This window comes from Macrosteles quadrilineatus, unplaced genomic scaffold (assembly GCF_028750875.1).
Source record: "Macrosteles quadrilineatus isolate MER2022 unplaced genomic scaffold, UCM_ALF_1.0 Scaffold_5__1_contigs__length_97177068, whole genome shotgun sequence".
NCBI lineage: Eukaryota > Metazoa > Arthropoda > Insecta > Hemiptera > Cicadellidae > Macrosteles > Macrosteles quadrilineatus.
This window is the reverse complement of record NW_026542598.1, coordinates 52,135,364-52,160,011: the sequence shown is the minus strand read 5'-3', so window position 1 is coordinate 52,160,011 and position 24,648 is coordinate 52,135,364. Positions and strand designations below refer to the sequence as shown.

Below are 24,648 nucleotides of genomic sequence, written 5' to 3'. Positions count from 1 at the left end.
AGTGATAAGGCAGGTGGTCAGAGGAGGGGGCAAACAGCTGAGCTAGGAGCTAGCCAACAATACATTCCTTGAGATAAAACAGCTGATAATGCAACTTATCTCAGCCCCACTGTCAGTGTCGCCTCCAGTCTCAGCCAATCAACATGTGTTCGTCAGTTCACAGGTACACTACAATGGTTCTTTGTTTTAGTAATAAGAACAGGTCCCTAGGAATTTTTCTTTTTAAATTCACTTCTGTAATGGCCACAATGACAAGTCAAGAGTTTTACTCTTTAGATGGTGGCTGTTAACAACATGATCATTTATATTAAAAATTAATACTTCTTTGTTTTATGACACAAAAGCATCTCAATAACAAGACTATTGGTAGGATTCCTTAATTACTATAAACACTTATCAAGGTTGATGAATTTGCTATTACAATCAATTAATATTATTTGAATTTTCCAAAACAACTAGGCTAAACACTAAATTTAGATTGATATTAAAGTGTCAAAGCAGTAATATAATTATAGAATGATAAAAAAAGGAATGGCAGAAAACGGTAAGGGCAACTAACACAGTTTTAATACCTACATTAATGTAATATATTGTTTTTTTTTTTTCAAATTAAATTTCTGTAAAATAAAGTGAGAAGATTAGTTTTTACTGTTGATAACAATTTACTTGATGACCTTACCATTGATTTAAGTGATTTACATTGCATCCATTGATAGCAATTTATACAAGGAGGCTATTATATTATATTACTCAAGACTTCTATCACATTGAATTGCTTCATCTATGCCTAAAACTCTTATACTATGGTTGCTAATCTAAGTGTGGTTGTTTATGCTGACTAAGACTTGACAAAATACTTCAGTTTGATTTTAATTTTGTGTCGTTGGCAAAGAATATCTGTATTAAATGTTTACTATATCTTCAGGTGTTTTGGCTACCATGGATAGAGGTTTGGAGCAATTGGAATCATTTACGGTGGCCAGATAGAAACCTTCAGTGAGTAGATCAACAGTTTAATTAATTAAACTTAATTTAAGTCTTAAGCTTTCAATTTTTACAAGCGGCACTATGCATTACACAGAGTATCTTTTGATTGAGTTTTGAGGCTGTTAAGTATCGTCATTTAATGTTTCTCCAGTTAATTGTGTGTCAGTGGCTCAGTCAGTACACAGTAGCATTACATAATGTAAAACTATGGCAGTGAGGTTGTGGGTCCGTGTTTCAGAGTCTCTAGGTTTTGTATCGGCTCACCCCTTGTTTTGCCTGGTATGTTAACCGCACAGACCTGAGGTTCATGTGGATGAACAAAATTAACGTTAAAAGAAGTCTATCAACCTCTTTAAAAACCACATTATTGCCAATTTTATATGTTCTAAATCTTACATTAGATTTCACAATAAATCCCTTCCAAATCAATCAATTCTCATTGTAAACAATAAGAGTAGGCTAAGCACATATTGTGTTCTGAGCTCAATTAGAAGTATTTGGAATCAAACATTTGAGGCAACAGGAATCATCCACAGTGATTATTATATAAACTTCTTCGTTTAAAAAGAGTAGGTAGTTTTAAAAGTCACAAGTATAAGTAGTTTTACAATAACAGTGTGGCTGCCCTGGTGGCTACCTATCCCACTCTATGTGCTATAGCAGTTAGGTAATGTTAGTACAGTACAAACAAACAACTGTATGTTGTGATGTTATAGAATTGGTAGCAAGAGAATTAGATTAAAATGCAATATTATTTACCTTTCAATGTAGTATGCCTATTGTTTTTAAATATGACAGGAAATCATGACAGTTACAGTAGAACCTCGATTAACCGTCACTCTATGTTATCCGTCAACCCACTACAGTACTTCAATTATTTATAAATGTGATTTTATTTCACTGTACGAACATTGAACAAGTACAACATACAAAGTAACAGTTCTGTTGTAGGCTATGTAAGTAATTTAAATATTATGCACTATTCTCTTTTAGAGGGTTTAATTTATTCCAAAACCGTTTAAATCAACTTACTGTAGAGGTTTATAACAGGATTTCTGTTATCCATCAATCCGCTTAACCCGCTCCCGGCCCCAAGAGTGACGGTAAATAAAGGTTCTACTGAATGTTTATAACTCATCCAAACATACTTTTCCTAAATTAAGACGGGAAATTTAACGGACAGGAGGGTTATTAAAAGTAATAATCCTAGCCAAAAAATGCATAGGACCTTTCTTGTAGTTTGAGAGATTTACGGAAAAAATTTTTTTTTTTCACTTTTTAACCATTAGGTCTACTTCTTTTACGGTACTCACAAACCTGACACATTATCAGTAGGGACTTAATCTCAAATTGTGCAGATGTTAGTGGATCAAGTTCCAGCAAATAAGTAAATTTGTTGTGTTTCTCAAGACTATCAAGTACCTCTCTGCAAACTGTCAGCTCAATCAGTCCAGTAGTTTTTCAGAGTTATACACAAACATCCCTACTTTCACATTTATAATATTAGTAGGATTCATTACAATGGTTGTGTAGGAATTACAATGGTGTCAAAAATACTGATATCAAAATTGTGAATTAATAGTTCGTAGGATGTAGAGAACTATGCTTAATTGCTTATTGTTTTTAAGGTAGGTAGGTAAATTAATTAAAGAAAATTTAAAGAGGAATCACACACTATCCATCAACACTGTGAACTTAAACAGTAATTTGGCTAACTGAAATTGTATCTTGTGCCTTGTCTAAACAGCCACATAGTAAAGAATTAAAAAGTTAACAATCAAATAACTAACTACCATATCTAAACAGTGTTTTTATAATTTAGTTTTTAACGAGACTTGTTTATGCTGTACTAGGTTACTGCACATATTATCCATAAATTTAAAAGGTTATTTGTAATCATAAGTGAGGGGAAATGTAAATAAATATATTTAATTTTCCTTCTTACTAATATTATAAATGTGAAGGTGTGTGTGTTTGTTTGTTTGTTTGAAGTTCAATCATGCATTAACTACTGGATGGATTGGGCTGAAATTTGGTAATGTATTTTCATTCATGAAAATGGGTAAATTATATTCCTCATGTTTATATATATACTCGCCAACAGAATTATTTACATTTAATCCTTCTCAAATCTCACTTGAAGTACAAAACATACAGTTAAAATTGCGCAGTAAGTACATTGATGATTTCAGAAATAGATGTGGGTTTACTTTTTAGATAAATAACCTTTACAAAGTATAATGTTATTTGCGTTTTTACAGTTTTACAGGACATATTTGAACACTATGTTGATAAGATTTTTGTTTTGACGGCTTTGTTTCTACACAGACATAGTTTCCACTGAAACAGCGCACCCTTGACAAAGCCACACAAACCGAATGTGTAAAATCAGGGTCTTGGTCTGGTACGTGCAATCCTTCTTTCGTTAGCGTCCGTCCATATGCCTTATCAGTAGAGACAAAATGTCATAAGGGAAAATTATAAGGGGGGGGGGGGTACCTTTTAAGGGAAATTCCTTCTTAGTCAGTTTGAAAGGATTACAGAATTTTAAGTAGTATGACAGTTTGACCGGAGTCAGCCAACTTTGCTTTCAGTGGCGTAACAGATTTTTCTGGGCCCCCCTGCAAACTTATTTTTTGGACCCCCTCTCATGAGGTACTTTTAGACCACCAATACAACATAATCAAACGCCCCTCCCCCCCCATGAGTTATTTTTCGATGAACAATACAATGGCCAAAAGGATTAATCATAAATACACTGTAGTACTGTAGTAATGGATATATTATGGGTTATGTCATGTCCCATAAAAGGGTTATTCGGTTAGTTTTTATTGATGGTTATAATTAGGCCAACGCTCCTTTCACACTATACGATCGCTCGTAGGAGTGTTAATCGTACGGGCAGATGATCATAGGTATGTTGCTTTCACACTATACGATTTGCAATCTTACGATTAAGAATCTTAACCCCCACTCCAGCAGAACAGAGTTCATTGACACTTCAGTGGAAAGTGTTTTAAGTTGTATGGAGGGCTCTCGTAAGACTAAAAAATTGTGTAGTGTGAAAGGGGCCATATGGTCACATGGTCCACTAGCAGAAGACACGATTATTTACTCGTGCGGGAGTCTGATACCAACCATGTGCACCTACGGTCGCTATGCGGGTGAAAATCGTACATGGTTGGTGATCGTATAATGTGAAAGGGGCCATAAGCTCCAGTGGTCGACTACAAATATGATTAATAACCGCACGAGCGAGATTGTATAGTGTGAAAGGAGCGTAACTCATACACTCAAAGCTGGTTAATTTTGAAGATTGGCGTACTTTTATCACAGGCTAAAATAGCCTATTGCATATAAAGACTACTTACAGTCTTCGCAATACTGTTGATTTAGCACTACGGCCGTTTCGGAGATAACTCCAACGTCAGGTGCGTAGTCATTATACACTAAACTGAAAACATAGGTGTGCTATTCCTGTAATATCCTGACGTCACCCAGATTGCAAACAAAAATCACCTGATTGTATTGCCATATAAGTATATACTAGTTTACCTGTTGCTAAAATTCGAGCAATTGCTAAGTATTACAGCCGTTATTTTAAAACGAATAACACTCATAATTTCTGATGACTTTAAAATATTGGTCTCAAAGATTATGGAAATACTCAAGATGTATGTAAAAGATAGATATAATCAACATTTCTTGTATATCTTATCATTTTTCAAAAGCTGGTTTTGTTTTTTAATGTTTTTTTAAATTAGCCTTACTCATAGCCGCATTAGGTTGTTCATAATAACGATTATAAATTCTAAAAAATATCATTATTTCTATTTCTTCTCCTTTGAAGTGTTCTTTGACTTATGTTTCCATAGTTTGCAAATTGACTCTTTCAATGATTAAAATTACTGAGAAATGTAGCACAGTGTTAATTCAGTCTTTAGGTCTATCAGTTTTCTTTTTAGTATATCAATCCAGGCTCTCTCGCTTTTTTTCCTTTGTAATATTTACGCCAAACCAAATTCAAATAGTAAATATTTCATTTCAACCAAGTCAGTAAATGTTGTTTGTAAATGTTTGTTTGTATTAATGTTATTACTTGTTCAATACAATTATGGAATGATTGATACTACATTTCAATAAGAATGAACTCCAATTTTTCGGCCCCACTTGTCTCACGGGCCTCTATTCTCGCCGGTTTCCGCTAGCAGTTTTGCGGGGCCCCCCTACATTGCAGGCCCTGCGGGCCCTTCTGTTACGCCACTGTTCGCTTTGATAGTGTATGTGCCCAAGTTAGCTACAACCAGTCTTGGATAATGCTTAGGTCTCTCATCAACATAATAATGGGTCCGCGGAATTGGCTAACTCTGGAACTCGCTAACCCCATGTTAAACGCCCTATCTTCAAATTCGTTTGATGAGAGGAACTCGCTAACTTGTTCGGTTTCGGAATTGGCCAACTCCAGAACCCGCTAACCCGCTCTAGAGCCGGGTTAGCGAATTCCGTCCTCGTACGGAAGTCGCCAACTCGGTCCCTCGGCGGAATTCGCTAACTCCCAATCAGAAGCCTCGCGGGCCGTCCAATGGGAGCCAAGCACGAATATTTTTGGCCAGTGTTGCCGAAAGTGTAGTACCTATATCGTATCGGTACCATAATGTCGTATCCTACGATTAATTAGGAGCAAGAGCAACGTAGTCGATAAAATAAATATATTTAGAAGTAGCCTATGTTTAACATTATTCTTATGATTATCAGGGTGGAAAATGCATTACAGCCTTATCATAGACTAACCAACACAAGTAAACTTTACATCCCATTGTAAACTTTTAAGCTCGTTTTTCGTGTCTAGTTCATATCCGGTGACACTGATCGCTAGTGTCGACAAAATTGTGTTTCTATTATTTTATAGTTAACTTCATGATTTGTTATTTACTGTTTGGTTATATAACCAGGGGACGTGTTATTAGTTGTGATTAGAACGTTTTGTTTGGTTAAACGAGGTTTTAAATGACTGAAAACGAGAAACAATTGTAAATAAAACACAACCTCTAAAGGCAGTGCACCGGACAGTCAGAACTAACAATAAAAAACTGTCTTCAGCTGATCCATAAGGCCTACCGACTTTTTGTCGGCCGACTATTTAGTCGTAGTCAGGAGTCAAAGTCGGCCCCATAGTGATAAATCTAAACGCGCACACGGGCCAACCCCAGCAAGACAGTCGACAGACTGTCTGCAGACAGTCGGGGCAGTTTGGTGATGACCGATTTTCCCGCCGACTGCTCCCCGACTCAACTGTCGTGTCGTATTCATAAAGGCATGGAGATAAGTTTGAACGCGCACACTGACGACTAAAAAGTCTGTCTGTCTGACAGTCGAGTGCGTTGTTATCATGTGTATTATTATTGTTATTATGATTAGTATTATTATTTGTGTGTAATTGTTATTATTATGGCTTCGACAACAACCAGTGCAAGTGTTTTGAGGGACGAGAAAGTTGATAAACTTCTCGATGAAGTGGAGGCACGGTCCCTTCTTTATAAAAAGTCTTTGAAGGAGTATTTGGACATAATAAAAAAATACCCCCGCTGCAGCAAACCTGCAGACTAAATGAATTCCCATTTGCCTGATTTAATTTTTGTTTTATTTGATCTATTTCAATAACATTAGGTTTAACGAGTACCTAGGTTTGCTGCTACAGGGAGGGTATTCAGGGTGTGTTTTAGTAAAACACTAGTGTCCCTGTTGCTTGAATTCGAGCAATTGCTAAGTATTAAAGGCGTTATTTTAAAACGAATAACAGTCATAATTTCTGATGACTTTAAAAGATTCAACTCAAAGATTTTGGAACTTTTTTACTTATGATGTAGGTACATAGCAGATCGATATAATCACAATTTCTTGTAAATATCTTATAATTTTTTTTTAAAAGCTGATCTTGTTTTTTAGTGTTTTCTACAAATAGCCTTACTCATAGCCTACCCATAATAACATTATAAATTTAAAAAAAAATTTCTATTTCTTCTCCTTGGTAGTGTTCTATGACTTTCCTATGTTTCCATAGTTTGCAAATGGGCTCTTTCAATGATTAATAAGAAATGCAGCACAATGTTAATTCTGTTTTCTTTTTAAGATATCAATTTATCCAGGCTCTCTCACTTTTTTCCATTGTAATATTTACGCCAACCAAAATTCAAATAGTAGTAAAAATTTCATTTCAACCAAGACAGTAAATGTTTGTAGCAAACTGTTAAATTAGCAAACTTATTGACGGTTTACAACATATGTTCTTATTCTCACTTTTAATTTCTGACAACAGCTGGAGTTTCAAAACAATTTTTGTTTCCCATGTTAATCTTATGGAGAAATACAAAACTTTAAAGGGCCCCAGGGCCTCACTCTATAATTAATTATTTCCCTAAAAAAAAGTTTCCTGCACAACTTCACGTTACGCTCTTTCCAATGAGACCAAAAACATGTCAATCAGTTCAGTAGTTTCGGAGGAGTAATTGTCACAAAAATCCTGCTTGCGTATTAAATAAGTATAGATTAATAGCTGAGTATAAAATAGATTTGCCAAGTTTTATCAAAATATCCATAAACAAGCAAACTACAACAGTTTGGAAACTTGTTCTACATTAGAATATCATGGAAATTTTAAATTTAATTTTTTTTTTAATTTCTCTGTAACCATTATGATAACACTTAGCATGCTAAATTTGTTTTTTAAGCTCTGCAAAATGTTTTCTAAAGAAATTGCGGATTTTTTTTGTTTTTATCGTAAAAAATGGGAAAACCCCATTTTTGCCCGATAAAATTCCCCACAAACCCCCGTTCCCAGAGTCCGATCATGCTGGTTCGCGAACTCGTTGAATAAAATACATGTAGGTTTACACGTTTGTACCAAATTTCATCAAAATCGGACCATTTTTGCTCGAGTTATCGTGCTAACGGAAAAATATATATGTGTGTGTGAATTTCAACGGATGGTGTTTTTGGCCTCTGGGGACATCAAAACTAAAAGGTAAATCGGTCCCGGGACCAGGTCTTACCATGAGACCTACGGTTAAAGCTTATTCCCTAAAAGATATGGGATGAGATATTTAAAGCCGGGGTATTAACAATTGGTCAAAACTATCAACACTCAATCATGAGTACGTGAAAGATTTGTCCGGATATTTCCTCAAATCCGAGTATATAGGTAAATAGCCTTATAAGGTTCTCGAACTATAAATTGGATGCACCCAGTATTTTCTCTCACGTTTTCTTGCACGAAATATTACCAGTAACGCACATATGACAGCGGTTTCTGTCATATACATCCTTTTGACCGTTTTGACACTCAAAAGAAGACTAAACAGTCGTGGCGTGTGCGCACCCATAGTCAACGACCAAACAGTCTTGACGACTTTTCGATTGTCCACCCGACTCCAGCCAGACAGATGGCCAACAGTCGGCCGACAAAAAGTCTCTCGTGTGCGGTAGGGCTAAGGATGAGAAATGTTCTAATATAAGGGAGTATGTTTTATATGTGGGTTTCTTACTTAAATAGTAGCTTATTGGTATGCAAAAAGATAAAAATGCACATTTAATATGGATCTATTACATGTTATGAAATATCTATTTTCGTAGTCCGCCATTTGTTTCTCCTATTCGAATAAATACCATTTTGTGAACTTCTGCAAATAAAATTATTGAGTTCGTATTTTATATACTGGGCTTGTGACCTTGAATCATAAATCATAATAAAATTTACACGTTAAACGTCATTACAGAATTACATTGTAGTGGTAATGTATTTTTAAATAGAGCTATTGAATTTAAATAAATACAAGCTGCTATACCCGTGCTTTGCAACGGGAAGAAAATGGGACTTAGAGAGCTATTAAAGTGGTGCAGATGCGGATGTGTGTTTTAAAATACAGCAACTCTATGATTTAGTTTGAAAATATAAACTGATTTTAAACCTACTTACTTTTGAACCCCCTACTTTTAATGTTAATAGATCCAAAAGAATATGACAAGATACCTTAGTGTAGCAATAGCATCAATTGCTTCATATTGATGCTTCATGAATGACATGTTTGACAATAAATCTTCAATTTTAGTCAAGGCTCTTTACATGTAGCTCACTATATAAATTACAAAATGAAACTTTGAGCAATACTTTACAAAACGTATACAACCTTTCTTTAAAACCAAACATAACCCTCCTTAATCTATATAAAGCGTCACAATCATCTTTTTCGAGTAAATAAACAAACAACAGTTCATTGTACTGACCAGCTGTTCCATTAACTAAATTAAATCATTTAACCTTTGGAAGTATGCCAGGTGTAGCCCTTTGGAAATCAGCCTGTGGGGCAGAGCCCTTAGGACATTCGTCCATATCAATACTTTTCGGCAAATCTACACACTCTAAGCTTCATTTTGATGTGACATATGCCTACATTTTTATTTGGTAAATGGCCTTAAATGTTTACATAAAATTTGATTGTATCACTTTAATAATATAATAGATTTATCAATACATTATCAAGTGGTAGGCCTAATGTATTCATGGATTGCATTAAAAATTAGTCTATGCATAAATACAACTTGTAAATTTCTTTTATCGTGGGCTATTAGTGTAGAACCCGGGTCATCCTCTTAATTTTGTTGAATTAATAATTTTACGTCTTTCAGTAGGCCTACTTTTTAAAAGTCTGGAGTTTTTCTCCAGGCTGGTTGGTTCTAAATGGCCATAGCTAAAATTACTTGATCTTATCCAAAAACAAAGCTATTGTCTATTGTGTAGCTCAGTACCGGGGAACGGTGAACCGAGCAATGGCTTGGTATAGTTTATTTCGGTTGTGAAAGCAATATAAAGAAAACACAACACTCAAATCAGGAAAATCCGTCAATTCGTTTATTAAGAATCGTGAATTAAAATAACCCTGTCACGTTTTATCATAGCAATATTATATCTTTACAAGTGGTGCTAGTAGTGGTGTACAATCTAAAAACTGTTTTAAAACATGTAACATTATTGCTAAAAAATTCAACACATTTTAGAATTAGGCAACTATTTACTAGTAGGCCTACAATGCTTTGGTTTAAACTATTAGGCCTAGATAAAAACTTAGTCTATGTCATCATATTTGTACACGTAAGTTGGACGGTTCAACGACGAACATCTAATTTTAAATCTATGAATTAGGCCTAGTTATGAATGTTACGATGGTTGATAACTGTATTAATTAATGGTTTTGGTTTCTTACGACATTACGATTAAATTTGCTTTCCGTGTTTGAGAACTTGTGTATTATAGCTTAATTTGGTACAGGTTTAATTATTTACAGTAGTACCAATTAAACTGAATTTCCAATATTTTTCATATTCTATTATTTTCTTTTATACCGATGGCATTTATATTAACCGTCTTTTTCTTGATTACTTAATTGTCTTTGAATTACTTTGGGCTAGTTATCTGTTACAAGTGGAATTTATAACAAAAAACAATAACATTTACTGTATCTTCATTGACACTGACATTTTGAAATACGGCAGAGTACCATTTTGTTGTACAAGGTTGGCACCGCTCTGTGCAGTGGGTGCGGCCGGGTTAGCGACTTCCAGAGTTAGCGAATTCCGCCGCAAGACAAAATCAAGTTAGCGGGTACCGGAGTTAGCCAATTCCTGACTGAGACGGTTAGCCAGTTCCAGAGTTAGCCAGTTCCGACACACAAGCGAGTTAGCGAGTTCCTGAGTTAGCCAATTCCTACGTCTCATAATAATAGAGTTCTTTTTAGCGTGGGTTTATGTGTTAACGAACCTAAAGGGCTAAAATGAGTTTTAAAAACTCTAATGGATACAACAGAGCGTTCTACGTTCCTTGGTAAAGAACCGAATCAAAAGTTATATAAACCGTTTCCTGTCGACCATTAACAAATTCGACACAACATAACCATTCATTGAAACCTGTAGTAAAATGGTCGGTAGGTATGTCAAAATTATGGTAGGCCTATGTGGTATAAAGAAATATAAAAGCTAAAGAATCCATGCTGTACTTATTTTTAGTTGTTCTTGTTTAGACTTCATTAAAGTAGTCTTTTCTCATCTCTGGGGTTATTTATCGTAGAAAAGCACAGACTATTTTTGTTTATTTGAAATTTGACACTCAGATTTGAGAAATAAATATTTTTTTTGTTTTGATCAATAATTTAATTCACATGTTTCAGCTGATCGAATAGCGTAAAAAATTTCAAGTTTAAATTACTTGCAGAATGATATAATAATAGATCGTTTTTACAAAAAAAATACTGAAACATGAGTGAGTGATTTGTATACTTCCCTGATGTAGCGGGTAAAAGGAGTTTTAAATTGACACCTCATTTATGAAAATTGGCAAAGAATTAAGAAGGTTATGGTGAACCGACAAAAAAAGTACTTAAGAAATTATAATATGTGTGTGTATATATAAAAATGGCCCCTTATCTAAGCCGCCCCAAGCCCCCAACTATGACAGTACACCACTGGGTTAAAACTAGACCTTTAAAGGACTCATCCTACACTCATCTCCATTCATACTTGGCTTAAAATACCTACTGAGTATGGTCACCATTTCATATAAAAGTAGGCTATTTAAAGTATTTAAAGACAATATTATAATTTTTTTATACAAACAATCTTTTATGAATAGAATTAATTTACTTATTAATTGCTTGTTCAATTTAGTTTCAAAGAAATTAACTAGGCTATATAATAAAAATTTATATTATTATTTAATTTTCTTTTATTTTATAGGACTGATAAAAGGCCTGGTTTGGATAGTTTAAAAAATTATATTTAATCATACTGTGTAAATTGTATTGGTCACTGGCACAAAACAACTGTAGTGAGCAAAAGATATTTAATGTAAGACAGCAATAAAATGTAAAACAAAATCAACTTGTTTTGAAACAAGCAATCAGCTGGTCTTAAATGTGAATACCAGGCATTGTTTACAAACAAAACTTCATTCAATTCTTAACCTGCAACCATTTACAAATGAAGAATTTGTCTATAAACATTTCTATTGAAACTTAACTTTTTGTGAGTGTATAAAAATGTTTGGTATACATATCGGTAATACAAATGCTTCAATCGCTTATTGTAAAGAGAATGGGGAAGTATCACTAATAACCAATGAAAGTGGAGATAGACAGACATCCACTATAGTGACTTTTACAGATGCAGGTATTACATTTGGAGATACAGCCCAAAAAGATATGTCTAAAACAATCACACACAATAAATCTGCAATGGCCAGTCAGAATCTGAATGGTGATACTTTCCACAATCAAGTTGAAACTCGAATGGAAAATAATATATTCAGTTATTGCATCCCTCAAAAGGGAAACATACAATATGTAACACCACAATACATCATGGTGTTAATTTTAAAACAGTTGTTGGCCTCAGCAAAAAGTGCTTTGGGTGTAAAGAATGATTGTTTTAATTGTGTGTTGTTGATGCCAGAAAGTTTCCCAGAAGAATACTGCAAAAATTACAAAACTGCAGCAGAAGAAGCAGGGTGGAAAGTAATACAGGTGATTAATGAAGCATCTGCAGCTGTTCTTGCCTACTCACTATTGGATTACGAAGACAAGCTCAGTGAAACTATCATAGTTTACCGTCTGGGGGGAACTACTTGTGAAATAACAGGTAGTGAAATTTCCAAAGGGATGGTAACAATTATTGGTTCAACATACAAAGAAGACATCGGTGGAAATCTTTTTACCGACGTGCTTGCAAACTACTTGGCTGACCAATTTGTCAAGAAGTACAAGCTTGATCCAAGGGAGAGAAGAAGATCTTTTGAAAAACTCAAACTTGAAGCAAAGAATTGTGTTAACATTTTGTCCAATCTACCAACAGTGAACTGTTTGATAGAATCACTACATGAAGGGTTAGATTTATCTGTTAACTTGTCACGAGCACGGTTTGAATTGATAATCAAGCCAACTCTGGAAAGATGTATTGAACCACTGAGAGTATTTATTAAAGAGTTTGAATTAAATGGATCGATTGACAAAGTGGTCCTATGTGGTGGAGGTGTAAACGTACCTAGTCTTAAACACGCTGTTTCCTCACTTTTTGATGGAACTACAACTGAAGTCTTAGCTCATTGCAATTCAGAAGAAGTTCTAGCAAAAGGAGGTGCAAAACAAGCTTATTACTTAAGCCAAGCCAAATATGATTACAGTGAAATGTTACCAAGATCCATGGATTTAGGCCAACCAGTTGAGGTAGAAAATGCAGAATTAGTTTATGATGTTTACTAGTAATTTACTAATAATGTAGTCCTCACAACATTGACTAGATCATTTTGTTCAATCTAAGTGATAAAAAAACTTGCAATTTTAGAATTTTAAAAATATCAATTTTTATTGAAATTACAAAGATTGTATTTTAAATAGTCATACCTCGGGCCTAGGCTATATTATGGTAACTAATCTAAAAGTTATGAAATAGCCCAGCTTAAATTGTAAAGGTCAGGTGTTGCACAAATATTTAGTGTTACAATAAAACAAGTGTTTTCTCATAATAATTTCATTCTGAAGGTATTGTACAATCATTATTAGCCTATACCATAAACTAACCTAGCTATATTCACTGCGGCCTACCCTATAATAAAAGCCGTTAATGGGAAAACAAATGATTAACAGATTTAACAAATGAATATCATTCAACTAGGTTCTTCGTGAATAAAAAATATGCTACAGCTGGTTCATAAAGGATAGATGGGATATCTATAGTCCAATAGATTACAGAATAGGACCAAAACCAGGTTAAGTCGGGTAGGGTGAGGACAAGCGGCATCCAATGAGCTTTCAGAAAACTGTCCACTGATGCCAAGTTGTGCCATGCACTCAGTTTTTGCCCGACAGCCGGCCTGTGCGTTTAAGCCGGGTTTACACGATGCCAATTGGCATCACGTGGTTTTGGAATTGTCGTAGGCCAGGCAAGTTGAACGAGAACATGTTCACACGTGGCCAACACTTGCCCAGGCATTTTACATTGAACCAGGGTACTACTGCTAAAAGTCAAAACAGTGCTATTGGCCTCTACACCGTTTACACGGCGCCAATTGTCACGACAACTGGGTTTTTGAGGGGTGGGGGCCTCACTGGGCCCAGCTCATTGTCCTCAGTCTGCTCCCGGAGACAACTGAATTTCGGGACAGTTGACGGGCCAATTGGCCTGAAGTTTTTACACAAAGCCAGTAATTCCAAGCCAGTCAGTTGTCTCATGACAATTGCCTCGCCGACTGGCATCGTGTAAACCCGGCTTTAGAGTAGGCCTATATCCTCTTTTATCAAGAAATTCCCTTAAAGTGTGCTTATAATTCGAAACAGGCCAGTAACATACCTACACAAGGCATCTCACTCCATTCTACACTCATATTTGGGTTAACACGTTCAGTGCTGACTACATCAATTGATGTAGTCACAGGCGCCACAAGTGGCTTACATCAATTGATGTAGTTGCGCAACCCCCACTACATTAGTTCAGTATGAGCTCAGTTATTGCCGGGGAACGTTAAAATCCTTGCTAGCCTGTAGCTTAGAATGTGAGCTTTATTTTTATGTAGGTTGGTACTAGAATTTCCCGTAAAATCCCATCTGACAATGCTTACTGATATGTCCCGGTTTCGGGAATTTTCTCTCTTTAAGTCATATTACAAAGCCACTGTTTACTGATCCAGGCAGTGCTGCTACCTTTGGGTGTTTTAGGGAACTACGTCCAATCTCGGGGTAACTAAGTACAATCGCCGTTGCTCTTTTGTTATTCGTCAGATTGAAATATTTGATTGCCAATTGCGTTCGCTGTTACGGTACCACGCCGGGGCTTCGCCCGGGCCTCGCCGCCATTGGCGAGCGCCTGTTGGAATGACTGCCGCACTGAACGTGTTAAAATACGCTCATAGGTGGCCTCCCCATCTCAGATTAATAATTAATATGGAAGATTTTTTTATCCTCTTCATTTCCATGTTAATTTTGTTTCATGTATCAATCGATAAGTTGGGCAATGTTTAAGGCGATTTTTAGAACTGTTATAAAAATTGTTTGGCCATATAAATCTACTGTTATTGTTACAGTGTAATTTATTAATTTTATGTTTGTATATTTTTCAAAAACTGCATCTTGTAGTTGTTTGAGCCAATTTAAAGATAACTGTGATGCAAATAATCAAACCATAATGATGTATGGGATGAATGTATCTTCCATTTGATATAAAAATAAAACAACACTAACCGATACTACCAAGAAAAAAATAAATTATTAATTTGCAGAGTTGAACTACCCTACAAATGGGAAGATAGAGTCAGGGGGGTGCCAGGCTCTAGGTAAAAGTCAGCTCACCAGAGAAAAACGACGAGGCAATGTCGCATCCCCTACCTCTTCAATGGCCAGTCCTATTCTGTAATCTATTCGACTATAGTTCAGTATCCTAAAGTCAAATGGTTGTAGGCTGTGGCAGTGGCAGTTTCCCAGAATGGGGAAAATCTATAACTGTATCCAAGATATAGCTTGAACAACTGGGTAAGAATCACGGGAATTTGGTTGGAACCGATGATTTTACTATCATGTAACATTTTACGTCATATTTTATAATTAGGCTACTTTAATTTTTGCATTTTTTACTCTTGAAAATGTGCCAGTCGGCTAACAATTTAACATGGTGCAAATAGGCCTAAGTAACTTGACACCTACCACCCAACTGATCAAACTGACTGGTACTTGGGCCGGCTCGTTGATATAAACTAAATAAACTTAGCTTCTATTTTGCTAGCTCATTCAACTCACTCATTCTCATTCTCTCACAAACTTCATTGGGTACTTTCCTGTTAAAAGGGAACATTCATTGTCATCGATGATTTTTTTTCTCGATATATCGATGCTGAATTAACGAATTGAAACATATTAGCTGACAACTACGATGAATAAATAATGTTCAGTATAACAAACAATAGTTGTAAAAAATTTGGAAAAAAAACTGTTCTAAACTAACCTCACATAACCACAGAGCATAGAATAAATATAGAGGCGGCACTTTGTTGTCTGGGGGAAGCAGGATTCTCGTACCAAGATGGCGGCCGGCCCGGTCTCCATTTACATTTAAACCATTATATTGTTACCAATCAATATTTACTTTAAAAACTCTCACCTCAGAACTTTGAAAGCCCGCGGGGCAGAGTCCCAGATCAATATCGAAGGGGGGGGGGGGGTAGTTGTATATGTATCCTCGGAGCGGTAGCTTCACCTAATTCATAAAGTAGCATAGAATAACACAGTGGTGATGACGCCGTGTTTTCAAAGTTCCGAGCCCGACTCTCTTACCAAGATGGCGGAAATCGGCTTCACTACTGGTATAGCTGTAAGTATAGGAGTGGCGACTATATTTCTGTGAACATAACTAACCAAACTCGCTGTAACATTACAAAATTCCGTTTAACTTACCTTTTCTGTTATTAGCGGAAGTTTGGTTGGTTATGTTAGGTTAGCTTAGAACAGTTTCATTCCTTAATCCATATAATAGACTAGGCCTATATTTTAGCCTAAACAAGATCAGTTGGCAATTTGTAATGGATCGTTTACAAAGGAAAACAAAAATATCGATACATCGAAAAATCATCAATAATGATAAATGTTCCCTTTAACAAGAAAGTGCCCTTTAATTGCATTTAAAATGGAGCATTATTTGAGCACCTCGGCCTACTGAAAACAAAGCTTCCAGTTTGCATGATTAACAGAATTTATTAATTTTGTAAGTATAATATTTAAAGATGTTTAAGAAAGTATATAGCAGATCTAGACCCTACAGTAGACCTACTGATCGTTCAATTCAATACAAAGAAAATAAGCTTAACCGCATAGGTTTTAATAGTTGCATATGCTAGGATATAAAAAATCAATCGGTAAAGCAATTATTGTAATTTTTGACAATCTTAAAAGAATCACAGAAGCAGAATAATGTTTCAAGAATCACTCAGTCTCCATAAATCCTTATAGGTTTTAAGAAACAAATTAAATTTTTACTACCCCTGCCACTGCTTACTAAGAGAATTACTATTTGCATGATCAGATTTCCACTAAAATATCCACTTAAACATGTTAATTTATTCACCATTTAAACAAAGTTAGGTTTAGTGAGTATTTAGGTTTGCTGATAAAAGGAATGTCATGAATTTACCAAGTTTGATGAACATATTATATTCATATAAGCAAGTAAACTACAACTACTGTTTTATTTATATTCCATACCGTAAGATTAACATGGGGATTTGTTTATATGAATTTTCTCAGTCCATGGCGCATTAGTATACTAAATTAGCCTATTGGTGTTTTTATAAAAAAAATAGTTTGAAAAGAAACTGAGACATATTATATTTTGAGTCAAAATTAAAAAACCTATTTTTACGCCATAAACCACGACTCATGTTGGTTCTCGAACTTAAAATAAACCCACAGAGAAGTAAATGCAGAGGATTCATTCAATGGTACACTAAGTGATGTCTTGCACCAGTCGCTAGTGTCTAGGGCAAATTCTATTCATCGTACCCTCCCGCTCTCCTTTCCCTTCTCGCCATCACAAACTATAGCGTGTGCACTGTAGGAAGACCTGTGCCCTACAACAGCTGAACAAAAATGCTATTGAGGCCATCGCCGTGCGGTGTCTTCCTTGCTCGGTATAGGTACATTTCCACCCCACCATACTAGAGCTAAAAGCGCATGGTTGCCCCATAAGCTTGTATCTCTGTATCTTACTTCTCTGTGCATACATGTAATAAGTTATCGTGCTATACACATTAACATATACGGTATGAATTTGACAATGTTTATAGCCTATGGAACATCAAAAAGATAAAGTGGGATTTGATTTGTGTAGGTAGTAGCTCTCACAAATAATTCTAGGCCTATGGGTTAATAAAACATTATTCAGCATAGAATGTAGAAATGATCATCTGAGATCAGACTTTATCAGAAGTTACAATACAACAATTTTAAATGGCCTGTGGATCAGAAGCAGAATGTTGCCAGAACAATCCTGCGAAGTCAGTTAGGCCAAGGAAACACTAAAACACGAAACTGCCGGACGCCGTATCCAGCGGAGCCGGAGAAAGTTGAGATACACAGGAAGGCATCGGGAAGGCCACACTTCTCTGGTTCGGCGAAACAGCCAGTCCGGCGGGAAAATGCTCCGGCAAAATCGCCGGATATTCTCTACTTCGCCGGACCACCAGTTTCACCGGCCCATCGGGTAGCGGGGCATTGTGCTTTATTGAGATGAACACACATACCGGGGAAACCGGTTTGTAAAAGAAAATATTAATTATTTCTAAGAAATATACAATTTCTATATAGCCTAGGCCTACAAAATATAAATATACAAAATAAGTTATAATAAACAAAAAATAACAAATATAGCGCTAGGCCTACTACTGGCGAGATTTGATTTGTTTATCTTGGGTTAGATGATCAGTAAGCTAAACACTGCAAAGCAAGGTCTGAAGTGGCTACGTGGAGTCCAGTATAAGAATCGACGGACCTATATATCTTAAAACTGAAAGGGAAAGAGTAAAAATTCGAGATACTGAGGTGTTACATTCTGACAATGATGTAAGTCACAACCATAATAATTTCACTTTAATACACTAAACCTTTAGAACTAGAAAAAGGCTTTTTCTTCAAGAATAAGTTCCAAGTGAGTCTTATAGCCTGTTAAATATTGTGCTTATAGAATGTATATTAGCCTATTACATATTTTTAAATGTTTGGATTATTGTGTGAGTTGGTTACAAAAATACAAAATATATATGCGCCAGGAGCGAACTTTGCAAAATCGCTCACCATGTTATCAAATGGACCAAGTCACACAGCACTACCGCTTCCTACCGATTTGTTGAGACTACCGCGGCGGTAGTTTTCTTTTGCGCATTTTGCTAAAGTGCATCTTGAATGGTAAACCTATTTTAAAGTTTAAAAGTAAACAGTTTATATTGTACCGTACATGTTTCTTTTGTTTGTTGATAAAGGCTATGGTGTTTTGTATTTTCACTTCTCTACTATGTAATCAATTTTTTTGTGACATGTTTATCACCAGCAAAAGTTCATGATTGTTTACCATTCAAAAAGAATGTTAACAGTGCTTAATGCAAACTTAATGTTTTCAATCAAATTTGTTAAGTACTGTCAATGTAAACAAACATTTGTTAATATTTTATCAACAACAGTTTCCATTTGCAACAACCAAAACAACTGTACAGTACACTCCGAGCTCCGGTTATCTGAGGTTGTTTTAGCCAGGTAAATATATATATTTTTAATTTCCAGTTTGAAAACAATAATTACGTTTATAGGAATGTTTCAGTTTGAAGTTAAGTAATGATAACAAGAAATTTGTGATTTCTTAAAATTAATAATTTAAATTGTGCTAATAATGATTCAGTAATGATTATAACGTACAAATGATCCGCAATAACCTAGAAAATGAAAATCACACACAGTACTGGCATTGCACTAGTTTGGCCACTAATCATTTTGGGTTAGATGAACGAGTCATCTGCAGAACGTCGACAAGAGCAGTAGAACTTCTGCTCGGGCATTTCCGACTTGGTGCTAGCATTTTTGAATTATTTATTGTGTTCACTTATTTCAATAGTGCAAAAACACTCTGGTGAAAACATAATTTTTTTACATAAACTTGATTCATTAAATATATAACCTTAACTTTACCTCCCTAAATCTAACCTAACTTCATAACACTTTATACAGTCACGAATCCACATAAAACCCAACCTATGTCTAAATAAGAACTGATTAACTTAAGTTAGTTCACAATAATCAATAATCAGTTGCATTTACAAATGTCTCTACCGCATTGTCCTCCTTGTATAGGCTAAACTGGGTACACTTCCATATCTGTTGGCACAAACAGCCGAATGAGTAATTTTGATTATTTGATTGTTTAATTCGATATATCGTTTGGTTAGTTAGGTTAGGTTAACCTTACATAACTAAAAAAACGATATATCGAATAATCGATATAGCCTATCGATTGATATCTTCATTCGGTTGTTTGTACCAACAGATATGGAAGTGTACCCGCTAAACTTAATGTTTGTTGTCTTAGGTTTCACCTTCTTCCTTAAAAAAGACTTAACTTAATCCTTTCAATCATTCATTTTTGTGTTAGTATTCAATTTACTTACAGTACCTAATACAGTAATGGCGACAGAGACAAGCAGACAAGAGGCATTAAATTAATAAAATTTAAATAATCATAGTTTATTCAGTTTTTGTCACAGCAGAAAAATCTTGCACCATTGTTCTCAGGTAAAAATCTAGTTTCTATATACCGTAGGCCCTATCTCCTTATATGTAAATTACTACAAGGTTACCATGGTCACCTTAATATGCACAATTTCCAACAATGTTACCGGTATGCTAAGTTAAAAGGGATACCGTAAGTCAGTTATAGTTGACCGCAGAGAACCTACCAACAATATATTATCGGATGAAATAAGTTTATTAATTTGATATGTACCTATAGCCTAAATCATTAGTTATCACAAATCGTTTCAAGCGATATGGGTTGAACTTAACATTGATCAACTTAAACTCAAGTTAAATATTGAACCTATTTGAACATTTTCAGCCATAGCCTACCTTAGAGTCTTTTTCAGAAGAATCTTTTGTAAATCTATTTTTTCTTTTCTTTTTCTTGGAAGAGATAAGTAAGTTAGACTAGGTACCGTATGTTAAGTTAGGCAGTACCTAAGTTACAGTGAATTAAATCTAGCCGACTAGGCCCTAGACTTTTTATTTATATTTGTGTCTTCTTTTACACGAGTTCAGAAATATGCTACCCTCTAGTTACATTTGGTACTCTTAAATTTAATTTATTAATGCTTGTTTTGTTCTTTGTTGTTCTCGTTGCTCTTTATTGTTCTATTTGTTCTTATTGTAATTCCAGTGTTATTCTTATTGTAATTCCATTGTTATTGATATAACTTTTGTTGTACATACCGGTACAACTTAAGTTGACTTAGGTTAAATTTAATCAAGCCTAAGTATTAACACCATCAGGGTGCCAGGGTGTTATGCATTGGCTAAGTTAGGTACAGTACCTTTAGTAAGTTCTGGTTTAGATTTTACTTAAGAAAATATTTGCCGTTCTAAAACTTAGGCTCAGAGTTAACTTGTTTACTTTTTACAATTTAGAAGCCTGTTGCTAACTTAGGCAGATTTTTTTATCATAATTTAAGTTAAATTGTAATACCCCTACTTAACTCAAGTTTCCTGAATGCTTTGGTTTACACTCAAAAATTAATCACAAAAAAATTGGCTTAACTTATGCTTAACTTATCGGTATACAAACACCTATTTAACCCTCCGAGCGTTATTTGTCGCTGCAGCGACACATAACACACTTTGTGTAGTGTTTTGTGTCGCTGCAGCGACTCACAAACACTGTTTACGGCGAAGGCTCTATGACTGACAAAATCGGATTGAACTGGATCGAGTTAGGCATCATTTTATTTGACAGATTCAGAGCTTTCTCCGGAGGTCTGTCTCTAAGCGCTATTCATTTTAGTTCCAAAAATATTGTAGCAGACAGCTGACGTGCGTATTTTGTAAACAGCTCGGTTAACCTCGGACCGATGACTGATGTGTTTTATTACGTTTATCATTGTTTTAGTGTTAAAAATCAAAAGTAGTGATATACAAGGTGCATTATAGGCCTAAGAAGATTTAAGTGATTTTGAAGGGCTGGTTGATGATCCTGAAGAAGTAGGTAGGCCTAGTGATATTGATGTAAATTATCAGCCAGATTCCTAGCAGCTATGGTTAGGCCTAGGCTATGCATTCTTAGCTAAACACTATGTACTGAAATCTGTTTTTTGCCCATAACTTATTTATTTGCAAATCTACTTCCTTATATTATTATATATTTGTAATCCTCATAAAATTTAGAACAAAGTGGCTATTTTCAAATATTTATAGGCGTATAATTTATACAATTTCATTGAGCGAGCACAAACTTTTTTTTTTGAAAATTTTCCAAAATATTTTTTTTAGGCTAGGGTACCTAAAAAATATTTTTTTTTAAACGAATGATCCTTATGTTCTGTGTATAATATTGAAGTCCATGATTTTCCAAACAAAATGGTATATAGAACAGTAGGTATAATTAACATTGTTTTCAAGCTTCTCAGATCCGTTTTAATAAAACCTTGCAAATGAGCAAAAAATAGCCTAGGCAGACATTAAGGCCTAAACAAGGGACACTCGGAGGGTTAAGTTAGATCTTGGGAATATTGAGTAGGCTACCTTGATAGACTAACCAAGTTTAAAGGATTTAAGGGCTAAGTTATAAGACTGATAGCCTAGGCTACCTTAAACCGTACTCGTATGAAGAAAATAGTGCCCTATGATGAAGTTATGCCCTAGCCCTGTGTCCTAGTCTAACTTAAAAGGCCAAGTTAGGCCTAAGTTAAAACTGTTTATACTTAACTTAAGTTAAGTTAGCCTACTTTATATTTGCATAATTGTATTAAGTTAATTGTTTGCTGTCACAAACAGGTTTTTTGAACTTAGGCTTCCTACTAGGACTATAATAAGGCTTAAAATACAGTAAGATACCTTTACTTTAGGGTAATTAAAAACCAATTTTAGATTGGATGGCTAAGTTTTACCATTCATCTAGGGATCTATTAAAAAACTTAAGGTTCAATTGTAGGATAAGTTTGCCCAAAAATTTGGATTCAAATGTATAATACCATGTTCTTTATTATATTTAAGCTTAAAACACCTATACATTGTTATAAAAAGCTAATTTTAACAGCCTACTGTCATTGATGGCAAAGCTACCCCACCAGGGTAAACCTAACCAAGGCCTACAATTACAGCTAGGCTTAAGTAATTGAACAAGAAAAGGGAGCCAGGGAATGTTTTTACTTCCTAAAGATTATTCTGATTTACATTTTGTAAACGTTTCTTCCACCCCAATGCGTAGGATTAGTAACATATTCTATTAATGAGTAACATTAATAACTTGAAGGGGATCCCGACCTCCATTTTGTGACATGGGGGAGTGGAATATCACTCCAGCATGTTCCAAATATTCAGTGAAAATTTAACTTAAATTTCAAATAAAATTATTAAAAGTAGCTTTTATAAATTAAGAATAAATCAAGGAATTTAATCGAATCATCGGTAACACACAATGCGTCGGGTCTTAAACAAATTTAGACGGTAAATATTGTCAGGATACGAAAAATAGATCGAATAAAATACGGAAAATCTAATCTTACCCAATTTTCGTATATCCATTAACTTGCTTTGAGAACCAATCCATCACTGCACACCACTTTAAAACGAATCATCACACACAAGAAACTTCGTATTATTTGATTACTCATGTCATCTTACCTAAAAATGTAGAAAAAGCGGACATAATAATGGACAAAGTCATAAACGCTACGGAACAATAACAAGAGCCGCCATTTGCAATGCTCCTAACTGACATGCGCAAATCAATGCTTTGCATTGTGGGATAGAATCCCGCCGCAAAGAAAGATTAGTATTGATGTATAATAAGTCCTAGTAATGAAGAATAATTCATTAGATCACATTAGACCCAAATTACTGCAGTCATAATCAAAGATATTTCCAAGGAATAGACTTCGTCACAAGTAGACTTATTGTACAATCGCAAGCCTGGTTTTATGTGTTTCATGATGATTACGCTTGAGTGCACTGATTTCGATTCAATGTTTCTCGCATATTTTTGGGTAGTTTTTACATTGATCGGACATTTATTTACATATTTTATGCTTTATTCTTTCGTTATAATATCGTATGGTAAAAATGGTTAACATCTCCATTGTTTCGATTTAAAAAAAAAACACTCCTTTACAGACCGGAGCGAAACACATTTCTCTAAAATAATCAGGTAAAACAACATCTCTGAACTTTCTACCCGGGGCTATAGAATTTTCTACCTACAGAGGACAGTCGCGGCCTTCGAAGTGGCAACATTGCAAGTGGTGTAGTAACAGCTGTTTTGTTTGGAAGCAGCTAATGACAGAAATGATTGACCGGCTCTAAATAAAACCGAACAAAATATCTTCCCTCCGAACATTACATGAGGCAAAAAAAAAAAAAAAAACACTCGTGGGGCAAAAGAATTCTGAATTATTGTTCTTATGTAAAATAAACCAGGGGCCCATTTCATAATAAACTACAAGTTACAAGTTACAACTTGTAACTTGTAATTTTCATTAGATTTGCGATCAGCTGATTTACTAATAATATTAGGTTGTACTTTATTATGAAATGGGCCCCAGGTAGAAAATAAAAGCAAGATATGGGATGCAATGGAATGAAAATAAAAATGGGGAAATAAAAACAATTTAAGGAACCCCACCTCCTTGATGAGAAATTTAATTTAATCATAGATCCACATAGTAGCTGATCGATTTAATAATTTCTTCTTCGAGATTGGCAGCCAGTCAAATAAAAAATACCCCCACCACAGCAAACCTGCAGACTAAGCAAATTTTTCATTTGCCTGATTGGATTTACACTAAAATGCCTCCTTAGAAATATCCCATTTATTCCCTATTTAAATAGA

The 24,648-nt window shown here is 35.0% G+C and overlaps 1 protein-coding gene across 5 annotated transcripts in view; it reads right to left on the bottom strand.

Annotated features, from left to right (window-relative positions):
* The window catches only part of LOC128994181 (serine/arginine repetitive matrix protein 2-like), a 65,358-nt gene extending 41,832 nt beyond the window's left edge, over positions 1 to 23,526 (bottom strand). For all 5 annotated transcript variants that reach the window (XR_008490875.1, XM_054418550.1, XM_054418548.1 and 2 more), the window contains exon 1: positions 23,327 to 23,526. The gene's annotated coding sequence lies outside the window, so the exon portion shown is untranslated. The remainder of the gene's footprint in view (positions 1 to 23,326) is intronic.
* Between the last annotated feature and the right edge of the window lie 1,122 nt (positions 23,527 to 24,648).